Below are 22,467 nucleotides of genomic sequence, written 5' to 3'. Positions count from 1 at the left end.
AATACTAATAAAAACAGTGTTCTACTGTTACATTTTTATTTTAACAGCATTCCTGTATTAATTTTGAGTCCACAAAGTGGTGATTTAAAATTAACAGAGTGATTACAAATAATGTGCAATCATATGAGATCATGAATGAATAAATTCTTGTGTTAATGAGCTGTAATTAACATGTCAAGCTGGTAAGGTCATGAGGGATTTAGTCGCTCATCAAAACCTTGACGAAAAGACAGAAGCCAGAATATGTGTGCGCGGCCGTGTGTATATCGTGAATGCCTGCACGCGTCTTGCTTTCATTGCTTTACAGCTTCAATAACACCACCTGCAATAATAGCTGAACATGTGCCTGCTGTGTGTGAGTGCACTTCACTTGCCCCGCTCTCACCTTCAGAGATGTACCAGAGTTCAAAAGAATGAGGCACTTTTAGCCCGAGTTTATCAAAACAATCCCTCTCCCTGCACAGCCTGTCAGAAATCATAGACCAGCCTGCAACCTTTGACCCACCTCTTTTTATTCAAGCGACTCTGCAGAACACTAATGAAAAGTTTTACAGGAACTGAGGCAAGTATTTCTCTAAACACTTTCCAACCTCCACTGATCATACACTTCACAATATGCTCTGCTTTTTTCACCGTTACGTGAGCCAGGGAATCATTTAGACAACACAGTGTAGGCGGATGTCCTTTTGTCAGTATGCACAGCATCTGTGTGGGCTGCCTGCTGGGCTCAGCTCTCTTATGGATAGGGCACTGGAAGGCCCAGGCTCCCTGGCTGCAGTCAGACAGATGCAGACTGGTGGGCGCCTCATTGCTAACTGCCTGCAGACAGACACACAAACAGCAGCGGTAGTGTACCAACACTGGGTTTGAAATGACTGTGAGAGTGATGTGGATATCCATCACATGTGCGCCTGAGTCCACTTCCCTGGCCTCTGACCCGCCATCAGTCTTTTTACATCTTATATTATCATGAGTCAGGTGTTGTGAATGAAAAAAACAACACTGTGTAGGATGAAGGATGTTTCATCCGCATGTTTGCCTTTATTATTGCCATACTGGATTCATGTCTTGTTTGTGTTTAATTTCATTAACTCGCACAAACAAAAATGAAAAGGGGGTTAAAGGAATAGTTGGGAAATATAGTTTTTTTTCTTTCTTTCATTGGATGATTGGTAAATATGGTAACACAAACTCAGTACTTTAGCTTTCATTAACTGGGTTAACGGGCTCGAGTCGGAGCCGAGTTTGATGACCACTCTCTTTGGGTGGTGGGTTGGCTTCCGATTAAACAATCAAGTTGTAACTTTTTTATCTGATGAGCTTAAGAGGTGCTCGTAGGTGGATTTTGTTACCTTTGGGAAAGGGTAGCCTAGCTGGTTCCCCTTGTCTCAAGTCTTTCTGCTGAGCTAAGCTAAGCTAACCAGCTGCTGGCAGCTACTGTACATATCTGACATATAAACAAAAGCGAATAAGCATATGTCACAAAAGCGTTGCCAAAAATGAAAGTGACTGATGTACAGCGTCCTGTGAAAGTGGGCAGTAAAGGTCTGACCTCATTGCTGTATAAGGGATTTAAATCACAAGTCAGAGAGAAGGGTGACTGTTTCTACTACCATGTGTATACGCAGAGCTTTTTAACAGGCCAGCTAGGCTAGCAGACAGGCTAACTTCGCTAGTTAAAAACACATTTTGTGATTATCAAAAATGTTAAAAACACGACATACAAAAAAGAACGGTAAAATATTAGCAACATATACAGAGCAAACTGTGGAAAGTGACTTACTTTATGTTTAAAACAATTCTAGCTGAATCTGTATTGATGAATGTTCTGCGGTTGTAGGAAGATTATAATATTGTCATACATGTATTTCAAGCCCAGAAAGTTAATATGAAGGTGTCATCTAATATTAGCACGGCTGTCTTCATATCAGCTCACATAATTACTACTAAAGAAGATTATAAAGAATCTGAATGGGCAGCACATCCCTCATGACTGTTTCTCTTTGCTACAGCTCAATTGATACACCTTACGTCTGTACTGTTTAGTTGAGATGTTTCTCAAGACATTTCAGATGATGAAAGACGGCATCAGTTCCACAAGATGAATAATTAACTGGTTATTTTAGCCCCTCTGGGGCATGAAGCCGCTGCCGGCGTGTGTGCAGACAGGTGAGAGGATTGCTGACTGTATAAACGATCACATTGAGTCAGAGGATCTCATGGCTTCACAGGTGTGCAGCCGAGCTTGTTAATAAAAGTCCCTAGTAGGGGCTTGCTCTGCATTCAGAGCACTCTCATATTTGAATAATTCAAGTACAGAGATATTGGAAAGATTATTCTACATCCCGAGAAATCGAAGAAAACCATGTGGCTTTTAGTATCTCAGGCAAAGTTTCTGCCATCAACTTCTCTCATGCAACGACTATAACATGCTAGCGGTTAAACCACGAAATGGGCCGACATGGCTTATCATCAAAAACTAGCTAGATGACAATTTTACTAACACATCTAAACATAAAACATAGGCAACAACACAGGATATGTAATTTAGGCAGCATCGGCAGCCTTTTATTTAGCAAAGCCGTTACCAGCGACTAGAAGCCAGTCAGAGATTTACTCTTGTCTCGCTGTCTCTTTCTCTCATTTCCTCCGTCAGCATCCTCTTTGGTCCCTTCAAATCTGTCATGATGTCAATAGAGGCTGCTGAGCCCAGTTCTGTTACCCCCCCAGCTCCAGTTCTGGTGCTCTTTCTGTCTGTGGACCTGAAAACCTCCCCCTCCCACGGGTCTAAGCTTCTATGATAGCAGTTTAAAGTCACTGTGCCATCACAATGATTTTAAAGCTGTTATATGAAAAGGAAAACAGTCACATAACGTATAAGTAAATTCATTTTAAGTTGTGATATATTCTTGAAGCATAATGACAATGTATTATTTCTCAGATTATGTGAATATCTGCCTGTTCGCTCAGGGCTGATGGCAAAGCGAACACATTCCTTTGACTACAGCGTCAAATCGTTGTGATATTCAAATCAAATCAATGTGTCACAGAACCTCAAATCTGAGTCAAGTTGTTACTTGTTGAGGGATAAATTGAGCTGACAAGGCTCAACAAGCATCTGAATCATGCATGTAGTTCAGTTTACCTCTGAGCTATGTTAAAATATAGGTATAACCCTATTTCGCTTCCTGCTTCCAAGCTAATGGCTAGAGAGGGAGAAGTAGGTAAAAAGACCAGAGCAGGCATACAAGCACTTAGCCATTTTTAATTATATATGTCTTGCATCCCTTGTCAAAATAATCCCACTGTGCATTCCCAGTAAGTGTATCAATATGTGCCTGACACTATTTACAGACACGGAGCTCCGTTCCTTTGGTCGGGGGGAGGGCAGCAAACCCTAAACCTAAACCAGAGTAGCTCAGCTGGGAGAGCTCAAAGTACCAGCATCATTTTCATCCGTTCTTCCCTCTAAACCATAAATAAACCTTGTTCATTCCAGAGTCACCGGGTACAGGCTGCATGTCACAGCTGTTGGAATAGCCGTGTCTCTTTTGTAAGGCTTTTAGTGTAGGTGGTGTGTTTATCCCACCGGTCACGCTGAGGCAGCCACCATGGGGCCTCAGCCCTCCTCGCTGAGTGTTGGCTGAGTTTGCCCACGCTCTGCTCTCCACTGCGAGCTGTCTGTCTCTCCCGGTACCCAAGCTGTCAAATATCTTCACAGGAAACATGCAGGAGGATGGTGGTTGGGGGTGGGGGGATGGGTTCTGAGAGTGGACGTAATTTTCAGTAAATTACAGAGCAAGAATGACCCTCCCACTAATCCTTTTCGGGCTCTCTGGGAAATTGTGACGTGATCAGCGTGGACACTGGCAAAGCAGAGGGACAATAAACTTCACAGAGCACCGTGGCTTGAGTGACATTAAACTACTTCCGCAGTCAAAGACAAGAGAACAAAATCTCTAGATGGACTTCCTGTCTTTGTCAATGGGTGATTGATGTTTCAGCAAAGCAAAGAAAGTTTCTCAACAGCTACACATGAAATTACGTGGCCGGATGAAATGAAAACAGATCTCTCACTCGGTGACGACTGCGAGGCTATTCTAGATGTAATTTAAGACTTACGACCCCACCAGGAAGCAGGAGATCAATTATTATCTCCAACAGTTTATCTGCACTGACTAAATATTTAAATGAATGCAAATGGTACTCCCACAAAGGCTTGTGGCTTGGGATCTGTGTCGTAACCTAGTCCCACTCAGTGCTCTACCTAGTGTTTATGCAAATGAGTCTTCAGAGTTAGTTTGCTCATTGCAATTCTTTGGTTAGCGCCGCACAGGTTAAACTGGAGCCTGCATACATATTTCTCCTTCCTTTTATCGCCCTGATTTGTCCCTCTGTCACTGCTTGTTATCGTGCACTCAATAGAATTTTAGATGAAGCCATTAAAGAGGAAATGCAAATGCATTCGCAGCGTTTCATGGAGCTCTGTATATTGCGGTGTTAATATTTAATAGTGGAATGTAACTGAGTACATGTACACAAGTACTGTTCTTAAGTTCGCATCTGTTAGGGATCTGTACTTTATTTCGGTATTCCATTACTTAATACTTTCACTACACTACATGTCAGAAGAAATATTGCACTTTTTACCCTGATACATTTATTCAATTCATCAATTAGCTGATGAGTCAATATGAAAAAAAATAATCAGTGGCTTCTTTGTTTTGGATTCACAAAGAAGACAATCTGCTGAGTTTCCTCCAGTTAAATTATAGTTAACTGAATCGTTTTGAGGTTTAGACTGTCGGCTGGAGAAGAAAACATCTGAAGACGTCACTTTAAGCTCGGGGGTAATTGTGATGTGCATTTCTAATCATTTTTCTCTCATTTTACAAACCAAACCATAAATCGATTGATCAAAAAATGACAGTCAGATTAATAATGAAAATGCTCGTTAGTTGCGGAAAAAAGAACAATGTTGGATCAAGATGGAAGATTGCAGCAGCAGCAGCAGCAGCAGCAGCAGCAGCAGCCATGTACAATGTTGTTTTTGTTCCTTTTTAATGACAATGAAAATAGAAGATGAACATTTTGAGTAGGTGCTTCTCCTGTGTAACAAAGTCCTCCATGTTGCCTTTAATTAACAAAACTGAAACAAAAAAAAAACTAAAGAAAAAAGCATCCCACATGTTGGAGAGTACACAGTGATCTTTTCCTAAACCTAAGCACGTATTTTTGTACCATTTAACAATGTTAGTAACAGCCAAAGTCATAATATGTCATAATATGTTAACTGTTTGTCAAGAAGGTTTAATTTGAGAGTCTAACCAGATGTTGCACATTACATGTTATTGTAGACCTTCATGTGCAAAACTGGCACAAAGAGAGGTAGGTAGAGCGTGATAGTTTGAAGCTGAAGGCCACCGACCAAGCTGCCGTACTTGACAAGTTGGGAGTGAGAACCTGTTGCTATGCTGTACTATATATAGCATCTGATTAGATATACACTCACAGGGACCATTTCTCTGCATTGACTACTTTTACAGCTGCAGCCATCTGTACTTTTGATAACGGTCCATTTGTACGAGCATTTATTTATTTAATTTATATGTAGGTAACAATATTGTCATTTTATTTGATCAGGATCAGCTATGGATTTATTTTTTTCCTGACAGAGGAGACTGACCAGACCTGTGAACAACAGCAGAGAGTCATTAATGCCATGTAATGTGTAATCGTTTCATACTGCTGCCTTTCCCATCTGTATGCTGTGCGGACAATAAGCTCATGTGTAAGTAGGGCTGGTAAGTGTCAACAAGCACCTTTGAGTGCAGCCTTCTATATCTTCCATTATCATTGGTGAAGCAGCTGTAGATGTCGGCCCCACTGCTTTGCCAGTAAGATGGATCTGCTGCACTTCACTGACAGCAGATATTCCATTATATCAACCAGCAGTCACTGTCTCCTCCCCTGAATTATTGCCTGGCCTGCTACTTGCCTCAGCACCAAATTGGCTTAGCCAGTAAATGAAAGAATTGAATAATACATTCCACCTATCTGCCTCCTTTTCTTCTCCACCCAGACCGCCTGGACCTCATTTAGTGACATTATAAGCTTTTCATTTGGAGCAATTTCTCACAATTTACACAAAGCATTACCACCATCTGCGTAATGCAAACGCAAGCCAAAACTGCCTGATGTCGAAAAACAGTAGTGCATTTTTATCTTTTAAAATCCTGGGTTAAGACTAAAAGAAAAATCTGCATTTCTGTTATATGTAGGTGCTGTGAACTTCACTGGTTAGCAGGAGCAGTGGTGTGTTGGTCTCCTTTGGTCCTTTATTTCCCTTCAAACCTGTGTTGATGAAACGCAATTCAAGGTGTTTCCCGAGAGGCTGAAATGTAATGTGTAGTTGTGTTTTCGCAAAAACACAGTAAAAATGTTTCATAGCACTCAATAAATACAAAAAACACACTGCTTACAATTACTTATTGCTTATTATTGTGTCTTAAGGGTAACACCACCATGTTTACACATTATAGTGTGTCTACAGGTCTTTGGGGGAGCTACTGCATATGTGAAATAAGTAGTATAAAGCCTTTCGAGGCTTCAGAGGAAGCTGCATGTAATCTGATAAATTACCTCCAGTGATGCCACTAAATGGCTGAGTTGCATTGTGGGTAATGTAGGCACCAGGTTTTAAAAGCAGTCCACTGGTCTCTGCACTCCTAATAACACTGCTAGACTCATTATGGACCAAAACAAATTATCAATACAGCAGATTCAGAGAAAGACCTGATGCCTACATTTCCCACATTAGTCACTGCATGACAGGCAGTTTGGAGATTATATGCAGCTTCATCTGTAGCCACAAAAGGCTTTATATATCGATTTTTTTTTTTTTTTTACATATGCAGTAGTAACTCCCCAAGAGCTGTAAACACACCCCAGTGTGTACAATTGGTGGAATTAATGTCAGCTAAAGTTTAGATAGTTTCACAGTAAAATATTCATATTTATTCTACTTTTCTTCAATATGTACACAAGTTTGTGTGAGGAGTCTGAAATACAAATGAAACATCTAGTCTTGGGTGTATGTGTATAGTGCAGTATTCAGACCTTGTTTACCCATTTGTAAAACAGTAAATTAGAATAACAGGAAAACAATAATTGAGACAGATTTCAATTTTTACCAATTGCCGGGGGGAGTCATACATTTTAGCTTAAAGCGTGCATATAGAATGATATTAAGTGACAAATTCATTGCTGCGCTTGCTTGTCTTGAAAGGACAATCACCTTGAACAAAATGTGCAGCTTCAGGCTAAAACCTGAAAGCATAATTTTTACTGAAAAGGTGATTAAGCCACTGATGCAAAGTGACTAAAATGCAATGTAAACAAGCTTATTGCTTATATTATTATAACACCTTTCTGTTAATGCAGTGCCCCTTTGTATCAAAGCAGACACTAGATTTCTAGATTTTCCCACATTTTTCTCACATATCCTCTACATCAATAAATCCAGTAGCAGGCTGACAAGGCGACATGACATTTATCAGATATTCCCTTATATATTTACCCTCCTCTGTACATCATTTATCATTATTATGAGCAGGAACAGTCATATCCACTGGGAATCAAAGCTCATACCTGGATGACATTAGAGCGATCATGCCCTCAAGGTAAATTCAGCAGGGAAGGTTCATTATGAAAGCCCATCAAGCCCATCCCATCTGCTGCACTCTGGCAGGTTCCTCGTGTTGTATCTGAATGAAAAATCAACAAGACAAATAATATTTCAGAAGCTTGTGATCCTTTTTCTGATGTTTTCTAAAAAAAATATTTTGCATGTTCAGAATTGAAGCAGAAACATTGACATTTGTCAGCATTCGTGTAGCTTTGACCGCTCAAAATAACAATGAGACCTCTGACTGTGACCTGTCTTTCTTCATTCTGCCAGCTGTGGGTCCTCATATCTTCAAACCTTTATTTTTTAAATTAAGGCTGGTGTACGGTGGCAGCACCGGGCTCAAAGGCTATAGCGTTTGTATGGGGTCACGTATCAGCCTCGCCCTGAGGTCGTGAAGATATTAGGGAGCATGATACAGTGTGTCTGTCATCCTCAGTGCTGCAGCTGCGCTGCTCTGACTTCCTGGGCCGGGCTGCCCATATCCACATTTCACAGCTCCAACGTGACTGCTGCAATGAGACAAGACATTGCAGTGTGTGTGCCAAGTCTTCACACAACCACTTGCTCCCTCTCAGAGAGGAGCATCTGCAGCCTGGCTGCCGCTTCCCGACTTGCTCGGGTCATCCCCCAGACTACGTCATTACAGAGGACATCAGGCTGCACTCTCCATAAATTAAATCTGGGACTGCATTTACACAGGGATGGACAATGTGGGTTTAACCCTTGAGGCACAGATCAGATCTTTGCAGGACTGTATCTTAGCTGGGGGAAGTCACATTTCTTTTGTTTTCTATGTCAGGTTTGACGATGTTGTGATCACATCTTGGTAACATAATTAGCATTAATTGGATTTCATTAATGTGCTCAATGAAACGGAAAGAAAAGGAAGTGTTTGGTATCCACACACAGAAACATATCTACAGGTAAACATGTCAGCATCATCTTGTATTTCTTGTAAAAACCATCCTGTCTCACACTGCGTGGCTACAGAGCGTTACGGGTGGGAATTTGTATTCTGCAGGTTCTTGTATCCAATAATTTATCATTGATATGTATTGATTTACTATCACAAGGACCGAGGCTTGACCTCTTCAGTGAAGTATGGTCCTCCTTTCCGCTGCCTCCCACTCTATTTAACCCTGAAATTTACAGACCCCAGCCTTCACAATGTGGCAGTTTTTACTTGTCTAAGGGGACTCATTAATGGTTTCAATTTTCATTAGTGTGCCCGTGTGCTGTCAGGACACAAACAGTCTGTAATCAAGGGTCTAAGGACAGACGTTGTTATATGCTGTACATATGATAAAGACTCTTAAAGGATTCGTTCAACCAAAAATGAAAAATCAGTCATCATCTAGTCATCCTCACGCCGATGGACTGTCAGATGAAGATTCGTAGTCCACAAAACATTTCTGGAGCTTCACAGTAAAACAGAGCAACATGAGTATTATCATACTCATTTAGCTCATCTATTAATATTTTGTTATTCAAATTCAGTTGGTTAGCTGTCTACTGTACTACTGAGAAAAAAACAGCTGACATTATGTACATTTAAAAATAAATGAATAATTATATAAACATTGAAATAAAGATTTCGATTGGAGATACATTTAGGTTTTTACATATTTAAAATATATTAAAATGTTATAGTTATTTTCTCCTCTGTCTGGGCCCCCTAGTAGCAATAAGGCCCATGACATGTGCCCTGAATAGATCCTGCCCAGAATTTGGGATCTTGGGTCTTCTGGAGACAAGTTCTGTGGAGCGTTATGTTACATATTTTAAAACAAGTCCCCATTTACCTCAGTTGTTTCAGAGAATGCTGCAACGCTGTTTTGATCTGAGGCTCCAGAAACGTTTTGCAGACTGTGAAAATTCACCTGATTTTCTGTCGACTCTGGGCTGAGCAGATAATGACTCAATTTGCATTTTGTGAACTTATCCTTTAACGGTGCAACATGTAAGAACTGGCCACCTGTTGGAATCTTACTCGAAACGAAAAGGGGCAACATATCACCAGAGAAACCACTGACTGCTGCTAACTGTAGCTGCTTTTAGCTTGTTAGCTCAGTTAGCCGTGCAGCTAGCAGTTCGGGCTGGGAGCTCTGACATCCGGGGGAGTGTTGGTGTTTACACCACTGGCACGCGGGCCGTGGCTAGCTGGTTAGCATGCTAACTTCAAGATATATCTCATATTCATTCATATTCTGTTGAATATTTTATCATTACTTATTAAGTCATTATTTAAAAAGAAATGCTTTTAAATAACATTCTTACATCATGCATCTTTAAAGCAAATTCATGATTTAGGATATCGGGGCTATGTAAATAAAATTGACTTCATTGCATGAATTCAGAGGGGTGCAAACATTAATGTGAGTATCACAAAAAACATCCAGGTGATGTTTAATTTCACACGCAGGCTCCCTCACAATACAACTGGCAGGAATCAGTCAGCAAACAGCATTAGATGGACATAATGAGCAGTTATTTTGATTTTCAAGAGGCCCCCTGCTGGTGGGACCAATGGACCTTCATGTGGGGAAATTTTTTATCTCCTTTCATGCAATACCAAATTAAACATACCCCCAACCAGACTGTGAAATTGAGCAATTCAAAAGCATTTCCAGCGCGGTGGTGCAGCCCATACTCACTCACAGAGAGAGGGAGAGAGAGAGAGAGAGAGAGGAGAGAAAAAAGAAAAAAAGGAGGAAAAGTTTGCGCACAGATAGGCTGCTCCAGCCCCAGAGCTCATGTGACGTAGCTGATACTTTACACTCCGGCTGTCTTCATTAACTTGAACCTATTCAGTTTTTATAATACACCGGCTATCATGCGTTTCCACTCCAGCCGGATAACCCTCCCGGCATCCGTGATGAACCTGCCACCATTTAAAGCCTCGCGGTGACAAACAATCTTCTTATGAGATTTAAACTTTGCCTCGGCTAGACTGGAGGATCAACATGCGCTCCTCTCGCACTTATTCCCCGCAGTTTTCCAACTGATACTACCTTACCTACCTTACCGCCTCCTCTGTGGCTGTGGTTGAACGCCGGTGTCAGCTCTCGGTGTAACAGACGAGCCCAGGCAGGGCTCCGGGTCTGCTCAGCATACATAAAGGCGGGCGGTGAGAGGAGCTCAGCCCTGAATTAAATCACTCACCGCTAAATGGATCTTTGAGACTCTCCCTTGACGCAGTCAGCTGCCGCTTTGTGCGTCTTCAAACCGAGAACAGAAAACTGGGATTCTCTCTCTTTTTTTAATGTTATTTCTTTCTTCTTTTTTTTGCATCATCATCTAGCAGAGAGATCTCATCTGTCTTTAAACATGTCTTGTGTTCGTGGTGACATACAGTAAAGCCGCCAGCTTTGTGCCGGAGAAGAAGAGGCTCTCGCTCCGCGATCGTCAAGCAGGTAAGCTCTCAGTGTTTCTAGACTTTACAGGCAGGATCCTGTAAGAGATGCACCTTTTTAACGATTTAAAGAGCGTTGCTATTTGAGTATTGTTCTGCTGTTGCGTGCAGAACAACTCTTGTGATTTTAAGTGCATGCACACCTTGCAAAATGCGCAGCTGAACTTGTGCACCATCGTGCCGAAGTCGGTGCATTTTTTTTTTGCGTGCGGGAACGGAGTCACTTCTCCGCGATCCGTGCGCCATGCAAATAATCGCTCAAGTTTCTTTTTAAAGTTTTTTATTATTATTATTATTATTTCTAAATCATTCTGAATGTCCGCTCATGTCAGTGCGGTGCATTTCTGAAGGCACATTCCCGCCGCAAACACTCCACCTGATACAGCTCCAGTGAAAGTCGAGGCTACTTTGCAACTGTGGAGCTCCAGTAACACCCGCTGGAGACGACGCTTCAGCACCGCGGACAGCTCCCCGGCCGCTCCACTTAAACAAGGAGAAGCTCAACTTTCACACCAAAACATAAACTCTACTACATCTGACCGAGAACTGATGCTCATGTGAAGGTTTATCTCCTCTGATTAGCATTTTAGATAAACAAATAAGTAACAAAAGCTCCATCTCACGCAAAAAAACGCATTAACTCATGACAAAAACATGAGAAATGATTAGTGCATCCGTGGCCTGAACCCATTATGTTGTCATTACACAGTAGCCTACTTACAGTACAGTAGCTCTGTGCAGTCTCACTCAGATTAGCTGAGGATTTTGCTGCGTCTGTGCCATCTGTCTGGGAAATGCACACTATACACACAGCTCACTATAGGTGTTTTAATTCATTTGAAAGGCTTCATATGGATTGATTTTCTTTTCTCTTTTATTCGAGTCAGCATGAGCCTCATTTCCAAAGCTTGTTAGAAAGCTCTGGAGTCTTTCACACTAATGAAGACTGTGAATTCTCTGACAGAAAGAGAAAGAGGAGGAGGAGGAGGAGGAGGAGGAGGAGGAGGAGGTGGAGGAGGCGGTGGAGGAGGCGGTGGTGGTGTTGGTGGTGATGGTGGGAGTTGGAGGGGATCTGCAGTCCAAAGCAAAAGGGTTCAGAAATGCTGAAACATTGCCAGGTTTAATATAACCTACACCTGCGGTGACACGAGAAAGAAATGAGAAGCCGATAGGAACAATTTTCTGGCTTTCCACTCAGCTGCACTATGGACGTAGGTGTAGGAGTGCTGTATCATCTCTGTTCTGGCTAAGTAATGTGTTACTGTCCTAGTGACATTTAAAGCCAGTGAAGCTTTTCAGATGTATCGCTTAAACAATCTGTTTCACGCCACTGAACCGCTGGCATTGTATTAATTGTCAGCCCAGTCATTTCACACACAAGATCTCTGCTCAGCCTTGACCATCGGTGTGAATCCCCCTCCAACTTTTTACCTCTCTTTCAAAACATCATAGTTTTGCTGCTGTTGCTAAAGCTGTCTCTCGCATGCAGCCTTCACATCTTCCCTTTTCCTGTCCCCCGTCTCCCTTATCTTGATTATGCAGCTGGATGATTGAGTCAGCTATTTTGTATGCAAGTTGCCTTAGCTTGGTTCTTTGTGGGGGAGAGAGAGAGAGAAAGAGGGTGAGAGAGGGAGAGGGAGAGATCGTGCCGAGGATACTGAGAGAGAATTACAGCTTCTCATGACGGTGAGGAGTGGGAAAGACGAGGCTGCCCTGTTCGATAAATTGCTGTTTGAGAGAGACAGATATCCTCGGGGGGGACAGCGGTTTTGGAAATGTGACCAACCTTTCTAAATGGAAATGGCAGCGCACATTACAGTTTTCCACGGCTCTATACTGCGGACCACTTGAATTGAAGCATCCAGAAGTCTTTGTTGCCAAGTTAGTCTGATATATACCTCTGAGTGAGAAAGATTTTAAGGGCAAGTCATGTTGCACAGTGGGGAGGAAGGGGGTGGAAATATCCCCATTGACAGTTTCAAGCCCACAGAAACCTTAAATGTGTGTCACTGCCTTTTATCTCTTCGCAAGTCATAAAAAAATCCTCTTTTTATCTATTCTGTGGGGCTGATCCTCTTGATAGTCAGTATAAAGCACTAAAGATGCTTTTTTGATGTGTGTGTGTGCTGAGGATTGAGCACAGGAAGCAACAGCCTAATCATCAAACATGCAATGCAAATAACGTGTTTACATTTGGACGCTGATGTCAAAGTCGACGAGCCTTGGCGTGCCCTGGATATACAGTTAACAACGCGTAAAGTGTAATCAAAGGGACCAGCCGGGGTTTTGTGGACAGAGCTGTGAAACATATGGTACAACAGCACGGCGTGTTTCACTTCCACAGCTCCACACACCCGTAAAATTCAGACAGTAACTTCCCGTGCTGTAGAGTGTGTTGGCTGCTTTACAAGAGCTGTTGCACCACCTCAGTCTCAAGTGTCTCATGTGACACTCAGGTGTTTTATGAAAGGAAGAATGAGCTCTTTTTTTCCCCTCACTGACGAAGAATGGCGAGGCCGTGAAAATGAGTGTTCTTGGACTGGATGCAGCAGATATAGTTAAGTGGAAACAAGAAAGGCATGCTTATAAGAGATGCAGTTATTAGTCGATTAATAGAAAATCTATTTTGAGAATAAATTAATTGTTTCACTCATTTTTTAAAGCAAAAATGTCAAACATTTGCTGGTTCCTGCTTCGTAATTTGCTGCTTTTCTCGAGTCTTTTGGTTTTCGACTGTTGGTTGGCCAAAAAAGAAGCAATTTGAAGATGCATGTTAGGATCTTTAAATTGTGATGAACATTTTTCTGACCTTTTATAGACTAAATGAACCGTGAAATTAAATCAGGTTTATCAAAAATAAAAACAATCGTTTGTTGCAGCCCTGCTAATAATGGGATGTACTTTTTCAGCAATAACCATTTAATTAATTTCCATTCTGTAATCACCTCTTCATGTATTAGTATGTACTGTTCGAGTTCACCATCACTGTGCTGGATTTTAAATTGCCTTCCCGAGGGAATCAGTGTGTAGGATTTAGTGGCATTTAGCAGGAAGGTTTATGATTGCAACCAACTGAATACCCCTTGATTTATGTTTCCCCATGTAACCGAGCTCGTCTCATTAACATTTCCGCACACATGTTCACACAGGGGAGCACGCAGTCATTAACCCTCAAAGACCTAGACTTCCAGTGGCCGCTAAAAATAGCAATTGTTCTAAAAATGTGTTTTCAGAGTTTTCAGCTTTTCTGTGGTATCGAACGTGTCTCGTTTGGGCCTCTGTAGAGATCTTGATCCTGCAGCACTGATTCATTAAAAAAACCCAAAGTGTCTTCCTCTGAGCCAATGGGCGATGGTTGTATCCAAGCTACTTAACTTATTCATATGCAATGGATAATAGATTTCTCAGAAAAAAATCCCTTTTGCTTTAATGTCCTCTGTCACGATTTATTTCTGTTTCCTCTCTGGACTTTTTGGGACACGTCTTCATGCTCTCTCATGAACTGGCAATGTTTTAAACCTGCCAGTGGCATTTTTTGTTTAAGAGAGGGCACCCGTGAGCCAACAAATCCACACAGATACATGGATATGTATGATGGTGATTGTGGCAAGTGGAATCTCGTACTATATAAAGGCAGAAGGCCCTCTCCAGAGCCAGTGTTCACATTGTCGTGTCTGGGCTACTGTAGAAACATATCGGTGCAAAGTCTCATTATAAGGTCACAAAAACCTTCCCCAGGTGATTATAGACTCAATAAAAAACATAATTATTAATATAATACACAATTTCTACCAATAGACCCAACTAAACAGAACACACTGGACCTTTAACATGTTACACGTCATTGATTTGTATGTTTGATGATGTAATAGTGACCCAGGCCTATCAGCCAATCATTATTATCTTAGCTGTGAAAACGAATCACAATTAATACATTATAACCGTATGTACTTTGCCTTGAGTCTTTATTTCTCAGCTTTTTAAATCCAATTTTCCAGCGGCCAGACTTGTGAAGAGTTCTTTGTTGTGAAGGACAGGACCATCAATGCCACTGTCAGGGTTGTGCCTCGGGACAACAGACATGAAAAGGAAATGATATTGACAGTAAATTAACATTCAGGGCAATGGGTTGAGGATTTCCAATATCTAATAAAGGCTGTAACTTGCAGATAAGGCTGTAAATACACAAAACTGCTGCCTCCTAAATGCAGCTGCCCTTGGGCACATTTTATTCAGCTGGTGCAAAACAAAGATGCACCTTCGCTGAGATGATGATCTCCTAGAAAGCATGCAAAACACCATTAGCAAACTTCACCTTGAATCAGCAACTCGTGTGTCATTAACTGCACGTTGTGCCCACAGAGCTGTGGCCTGGCCTCATCTCAGGAAAGAATGTATTTGAGTTTACCTAGCCGAGTTTATTGAAAGTGGCAGCGATGGTCCTTTGGATTCCAGGCGCGTTTCAAGGAAAAAAAAAAAACAGGGCAGGTGTAACCATTATCGCTGGGTACTCTGATTTCTGCTACTTACTAGCTTCTTCACGTGCTGATTACATTTCAGGCGAAGATGAGGTGAGTGCCATTTATGACGATTTTTACATATTCCATAACAACTGATTAGCCAGCAGAGCTTAAGGGTATACACGTATGTACAAGAGGAGAAAGATGGAGACAGTCAAGTTGGAATGAGCCATTGTAACATTGGCAGATTGTGGGGATCAAGCCGGAGATGTTGGGATTCACTCGAGGGTGTGAATCAGTCATAATTAATTTAGGAGTGCCTAAAAATTAATCCAGCCGAGAGTGCCAGAAATTTTAGTGTGTAGTTTCCCCAGCCACCTGCCGGCTGCCTCGTGATGGATGAAACCCTTTAGTAAACAAGCGTCATGAAATGTCAGTGAGTGAGGCATATTGAACATCTCTGTCTCTTCCTTGCCATCTTCCCGGCAAAGTAATTAGATGCTGGGATGCAAAACACCATGGCAGTGTATCTGCAGGCACCTGCTCGGCTTGATGAACATCCTGTACACGAAAGCCCATTAAAGCCGATACATAACGGTTCTGTCAGAGATCACTTTTGTGTGACGCCCCTAATGGCTTAAATTCATTCTTTTTGCGGCATCAGATTATGCATATGATGATGAATATGGTGTGCCTTATGGTCTGTCGGTCCTTTTCATTATAAACCAATAGCAGGGGGGCAGTCGGAGGGAGTTTCAACAATAAAACTCAAGTGGAGTTTGTAGATACGCTGCTCACAAACACGGAGCTGGCTCACAATATGCAGGGCTGCTGGAGCTCTGCGAGGCGACATATTTCCTCTGTGCATTGTACACTGCAAACCAATACACTGAACATAAACACACACCAAAATAACTCATCTTCTTATCTATTTTATTTCATGAAACTGAACTCTGTTAGTTGAATCAGTTCCAAAAGACGACGCAACATCATTTTTAACAGCCTGTTAAATCACATTAATATGCACTCTACAGTATTTGCATGTCTAAGCCAAAACTCAGCAGATAAGGATCATGATAAGGGATGTTGTTAATAATCAATTGCTACGGCCAGTTTCTTTAAAATCCTAGAGCTTTCCTAGTTTTTTTTCTCCTTGCCCCACAGCACAACTGGGGGTTAATATGCACAGCGGAGCAGTTACACTTCAGTCTGAAATATGATGCCTTAAGGTGCAATATAAAAACAAAATTATGAACAGAATGTTCTGACGTCATGTCAAAGACATCTACGCATCGTGTTTAAGTGATATTGACTGAAGTTAACCCTCTAACCAGCTAGCCTCCTAACACAACTACGAGCTCCCAGCCCAGACTGCTAGCCGCACGGCTAACTGAGCTAGGTAGCTAACAGCAGCTACAGTTCGCAGCAATTAGCAGTTACTCTGGTGATAGGCTGCCCCCGATTTGTATGAATCCATGTAGTGGCCAATTCTTACATAATACACCTTTAAAAGGTCCCATATTATACTGTTTTTCATCAATTTCACACAGCTGTCAGAGGTCCAACAACACTGTATTCGAAATGTACTGCCCCAAACCCATCCTGGTCCTGAACTTCAGCTGTCTAAAAGTCGCTCAAGTGAGCTCTACTGAGAGCAGCTGTTTCTGTGCCTGCACCTTTAATGCTAATGAGCTCCGTCTGTCAGCGCGTGCCTTGCCTGCTACGCGCGCCTCTCAGGGAGAGGATGCCGCTGACGCTAGCGGTAGCATGCGCTAATGTTTACGGTGGATGTATCGCCATGGCTCGCCGAGATGAATGTTTACGGTGGATGTATCGCTATGGCTCGCCGAGATGCTGTCGTTCAACCACACCAGTTTGACCCAGAATCGGACCCAGAAGGAGAGGCTCAGAAAAATACAGACTCTGCGGCTGCAGCAGGACTCCCCGACACAACCGCCCGGCTCCCATCCCCCACTGACCTGCAACAGGTAGCGTCTAAAAACAGCTAGCGAAAGCTGAGTTTGTCTCCAACACAGTCTTCAAACTCTTGGACACTGTCCGCATAGTCTCTGTCTCCAGTCTGCACATGTTTCCAGACTTTTTACTGTGACAACCAAGCTCCCTCGTAATATTATTAACGTTAAACTCGCTTCAAACGCCGTTGCATAGCGACCGAAGCGGAGCTAACTAGTTAGCCAATGTCAAGCTGACTTCACCAAACTCGTAGGCAACTGTAAATACTATCAACACGTGGCGACACTTACCTGTGGCTCAGGTGCAGTTGCTGGGTCCCGTATGGTTGGAACTGATCCTTTTACGAGGGTCAGTGTCGAGGCGAAGCCAGCTTTGTACTGACCCTCGTTACTGTAGCAGTCCGATGTGAAGTGGTTAGCACACACAGACAGACTTACAGGAACCGTAGCCGGCACGTTGTCGTTAAAAATGAAACGCAACCACTGTCTCTTCTGTAGCTGGGACAGAATATAGGCACTTATGTTGATTTTTACAACCTACAACAGAGCAATTTGCGTGTCTAGCTCTGAGCGACGACATTGCGAAACACTGCTAGCTTACCGCTGGACACACCGACCTTCACCTCGGGGATGAACGCCGCCGCCCCCCTCGGATATCTCCGGGGAGAGGAGGGAGTGTGTTCGCGCAGAGCCTGTAGGAGCCCCGTTTTACCAGTGGGTGGGCTGCAGAGACCATGCAGGACTCGTATGCTTTCCTCATTTTGGGAGTTGGTAGGCTCAGGGAGGACCAGTTTATATATGTAGAGACCAGAGAAAACGAGTTTTTCATAATATGGGACCTTTGATGCTAATATCTGTGTGTCATAAAAATATCTGTGTTCAAATTTATACAGAGTGGGTGTGGTGTGTACTGGATGTCATGGTCTGCTGCATCATCTGTATTTATACTCCTCCTCATACAAGTTTAGCTGCCAGAAAATAACATTATATTTCAAAAATGGTACTTATGGGAACTAAAATTGTACTCATGGGAACCTCACCCTTAAAAAAAAGTCTAAACTGAGTCTAAATTAAAGCTAAATGACTTTTCCACTGTAAAAACTCAAAATCTTATGAAGTATACTCGTCTAACTTCTAGTAAAAACTTCTCATTACACTTAATGTAAGACACCTAACAATTTACTTTTCATTGATATAAAGGAATTTGTTTTAAGGCTTCACATCTTGGTTAGGTCCGAAATCACCCACTCATTCACTTCTCTACTCACCATCTAGGGCGTCCGCCACTTTTCTCTCTCCAGCATAATGCAAGATGGCATATAACACTTTGAGTCAATTATATAGGGCATAATAATTACCACTAAAACATTTGGACGGCAACACAAAATGGCAAACTCACTATATAGTCCACTATGCAGTGGGTAGTGAGTGATTTTGGACACAGTCCTCATCTCTGAATTTTGTCTCGTTCTTTTGGCAGATTTTGTACTCATCACAAGCAAGAAGAGCTTGTATTCATTCCTTTTTATCTATTTTTGAAGTGGCATTTCCCTCCAATGTAATAGTTCAAGAGGAAATAGTAGAAATGGAATGGGATGTTCTAAAGTGGAAAAAGTGGAAAAATACAAGTCAGAAATGCGATGGGTCATAGTGCACGATCTTCTTTAAAAGACAAAATTTGTCTTTATAACCAGAGGAGGCCGAGAGGACAAGGGAGCGAATATAAGCAAAACGCCTTTGATGGAATTTTTATTCATCCGGAGCACACTATCTGTACATATTTCAATATAATATTTGTATTCTTTACCCCCCTTATACTTTCACATGAACTAAAGGACTTCTGACTTATCATCATCTTTCTAGTTCTGGCTTTAAATTACTGCTCTGCCAAACATCAGCTTCCTATACAGAGTCACATACTGTACGGTGTCAATCAGAAAGTACGAGCAGTAATGAAAGCCATATTTAGCTAAAATGAAAGCACTTATGTGGGTTGTGATTATGTCTATTATTAATTTTCTTGGGTCCAAATCATGCAAGAGAAGTGTGTGAGATCTGGTCGGTGTGCTCGGAGGTTTTACCTTCAGGCAAACGCAGAGATGATAAATGAATAATTGCATGTGAGAGTTAGTCTCATGGTCTGTATGGTCCAGACAGCAACTGCTCTCCATTAATTATAAAAGGGATGCCATAAAGATAAGGAGCCGACACATCTTACAACATATTGTTTATTGCCATCTCAATTAGGGCTGCGACTATTTTTTTGACATTATTTTCGATTAATTGATTAGTTGTTTGGTCTATAAAAAGTCAGAAAACAGTGAAATATGTTGAATTGGTGTACCAAAGTTTACCAAAAAATACAGTTGATTTTATGGTAATTACTTGCTTGTGAAATTACAGTATTTTCCCATTAATTTACCAATTTTTAACAGTAAAATTGTGTGTTTTCTACATACGATGACAGTTAAATATAAAGTTAAATAGTGTTTCTTGTTTCGGGTAATTAAATGTATTGACTACAGTTATTTTATGGTCTTAAATCGTCTCCATTTGACAGGTTTTTACCGTCATTTCTACAAACTTTTCATCTTCACATGTCTTGTTTTGTCACAAACATATTCATTTTACTGTCATAGAAAAGAAAAGAAACCAGAAAATATTCACATTTAAGAAGCTTGAATCAGAGAATATTGACATATTTTGAAAAATTACACAAACTGGTGAATATAAAACAGTTGACAACTAATCAGTTAATCATTGCAGCTCTTGTCTCGATGCAGTTTTATTGGGCTCATTTGAGTTTGAACAGCACTGATCTCACCTGCTAAAGATAAAAGGTGGAGTGTCTTTTCATGAATTAAAATCTAACAGGCTCAGTGTGAATGTGCCGTCAGGTGTGAATGAACAAAGACGACAACGTGCCAGGATGACGTAGTTGTCGTTTATTGGAGGCAGCTCTTCCCGTTTTTTATATTTCAATACATATTAGAGCTGAGGGATCATAAAAACTGACAACTACTCTAAGGAAGTCCTGGTACTCGATCTCTAAGACACACAAATGAGCACCAATACTTGCACGCACACACACAACATATCCTCTCTCTATCTAATACAAACACACACTCTCTCTCTTACTGAAAAGGCAGGACACCAATCACGTTAATTGGTTCCTTGGGGAAATATAAAATCCAAAGAGTAAGTCTACAAAGTCCAAGGCACTCAAAGTCTACCAAGGAAGAAAATATATCGAAGATTGTGAACTGTCTGTCCATCAAATCAAAGACATTTCATACAGCAGACTTTGTGTCTCGTGTTTCGCTGCGAGCTGCACATCTTTTGTTTGGATAATTACATTAGATTTCAGTGTTGTTACAAATATTGTAAGAAGATGTCGCTGATTAGATCCCTGATTTGGTAATGCAGCATGATGAGGCAGTTTGCAGTTTCCTACCAATTATGAAATTTAAACCAACAGCCTTTTTAAGATGACAGATGCTCCGTGAATAAAGCCGCTCCCACTTGCCACACTGGAGGCGAGTGCTTTCTCATCAAATGGTGAGAAAATTCTTTGAGGTCAAAAATGTGCCAGAAGTCGTATCATGATAATCGATACATGGCTCTCCTCCCTGTGAATGTTAAGTAACCCCAGTCGGTGCTTGTAAACAGCTGATGTACTAATGATGCACTGAGGAAATTAACCTGTTCACTGACTTCTGCAAACCTCTGCAAATATCAGGCTCAAAATGTGTTTTTCTTTGCAATTTTGCAGCACCATCAGCTATTCATTTTATATACATCTTTACTCCCTCTAATGTTAATTCATACCGGTAGTTTATTCATTCATGCGCCACGGTGAGATTCTTCCAGATCGATTTTGCCCATCCTGCCAGAGTCATTAATTCAACTCTGAATGCAAAGAAAACAACTCTGGAGACCTCTGATTCAGTTAGTTACTCATCTCTTTAAGTAAGATTTCATTTTAATTTAGGCACAACATGGGAGCAAAGAGAAGACAGGACAAGGGCTTTTTACCTCCGGTCTGCTTGTAAACAGTCACACAGCTTCCAGGAATGTGTCCCAACCATACCGGCTAAGGTTGTTTGTGATTATGTTAGAAAGGCCTCAGTAACAATTCTGTAGTTGTTTGTTTCGCGCTATGGTCATTACGTCCATTTGAGGTCATTTTGCATCTTTTTGTAGACGTTTTTTTGGCCTATATTTGTTGTGCATTACTCTGTAGTCATCTTACTTCTCTTTAAAGTTGGCATCTCTTTGTGGTCGTTGTGAATCACTTTGTTGTTATAATGTCTGCTTGGGGTCACTTTGTGTCTCTTTGTAGATGTTTTACATCATATTGTGGTTGTTTTGTGTTTCCCTGTAGCCACTTTTGCATCTTTTTGTAGATGTCTTTTGGCATTTTGTAGTTGTTTTCTATCACTTTGTAGTAATTAAACTTCTCTTTGAAGTTGTTGTAAATCGTGCTGTGCTTGTTGTTAAATGTTTTGCTTCCCTTTGTGATTATTCAAATTCTCTTTGTGATTGTATTGCGTTTCTTTGAAGTTGCGTCTCTTTGTGGTCACTTTGCATCTCTTCATGGTTGTTTGATTGACTTTCCAACAAGAATTGTTAATAATATCTTCACTCTGCAGTTCTGATCCTAACAAACCCACTACCTATCACCTTTTTACTCTGGTAGGAGGTGCACCAGAAGTGGCCAAACAGATTCCAGGGAGGCAAACAACCCTTGCCTCTGATCTGGACACTGTTTCCGACTATTTACTCTGAATAAGAACTATGATATGGGGAAGAAAGCAAGTGTGACAAAGTGATCAAATTACTTGAAAACACTGAAAAAAGGAAACTGACAGCAGGAAATACTTTTGAAAAACCTCCAATTTTGTCAGAGTTGTCGTTTTCAGCGTTCAAAAA

General features: G+C 41.4%; 1 protein-coding gene and 1 long non-coding RNA gene across 3 annotated transcripts in view; one reads left to right on the top strand and one right to left on the bottom strand.

The window, feature by feature from the left end:
- Positions 1 to 546: 546 nt before the first annotated feature.
- Positions 547 to 18,083, bottom strand: LOC311267720. The gene is made up of 3 exons (XR_014623873.1): positions 17,827 to 18,083; positions 7,651 to 7,766; positions 547 to 819 (listed from the first exon to the last, which is right to left on the bottom strand). It is a non-coding gene; the product is annotated as an uncharacterized lncRNA (long non-coding RNA).
- Positions 10,495 to 22,467, top strand: part of elfn1a (extracellular leucine-rich repeat and fibronectin type III domain containing 1a) — an 80,594-nt gene continuing 68,621 nt past the window's right edge. Inside the window, exon 1 of one of the 2 annotated variants that reach the window (XM_084370944.1) lies at positions 10,495 to 11,103. The gene's annotated coding sequence lies outside the window, so the exon portion shown is untranslated. Of the gene's footprint in view, positions 11,104 to 17,034; positions 17,551 to 22,467 lie in introns of those variants that run through there. The other variant, XM_084370943.1, reaches the window with a different exon arrangement.

This window comes from Pagrus pagrus, assembly GCF_965226575.1.
Source record: "Pagrus pagrus genome assembly, chromosome: 13".
Lineage (NCBI taxonomy): Eukaryota > Metazoa > Chordata > Actinopteri > Spariformes > Sparidae > Pagrus > Pagrus pagrus.
Note: the sequence above shows the minus strand (reverse complement) of the source record. Positions and strands in the feature narration are given on the sequence as shown.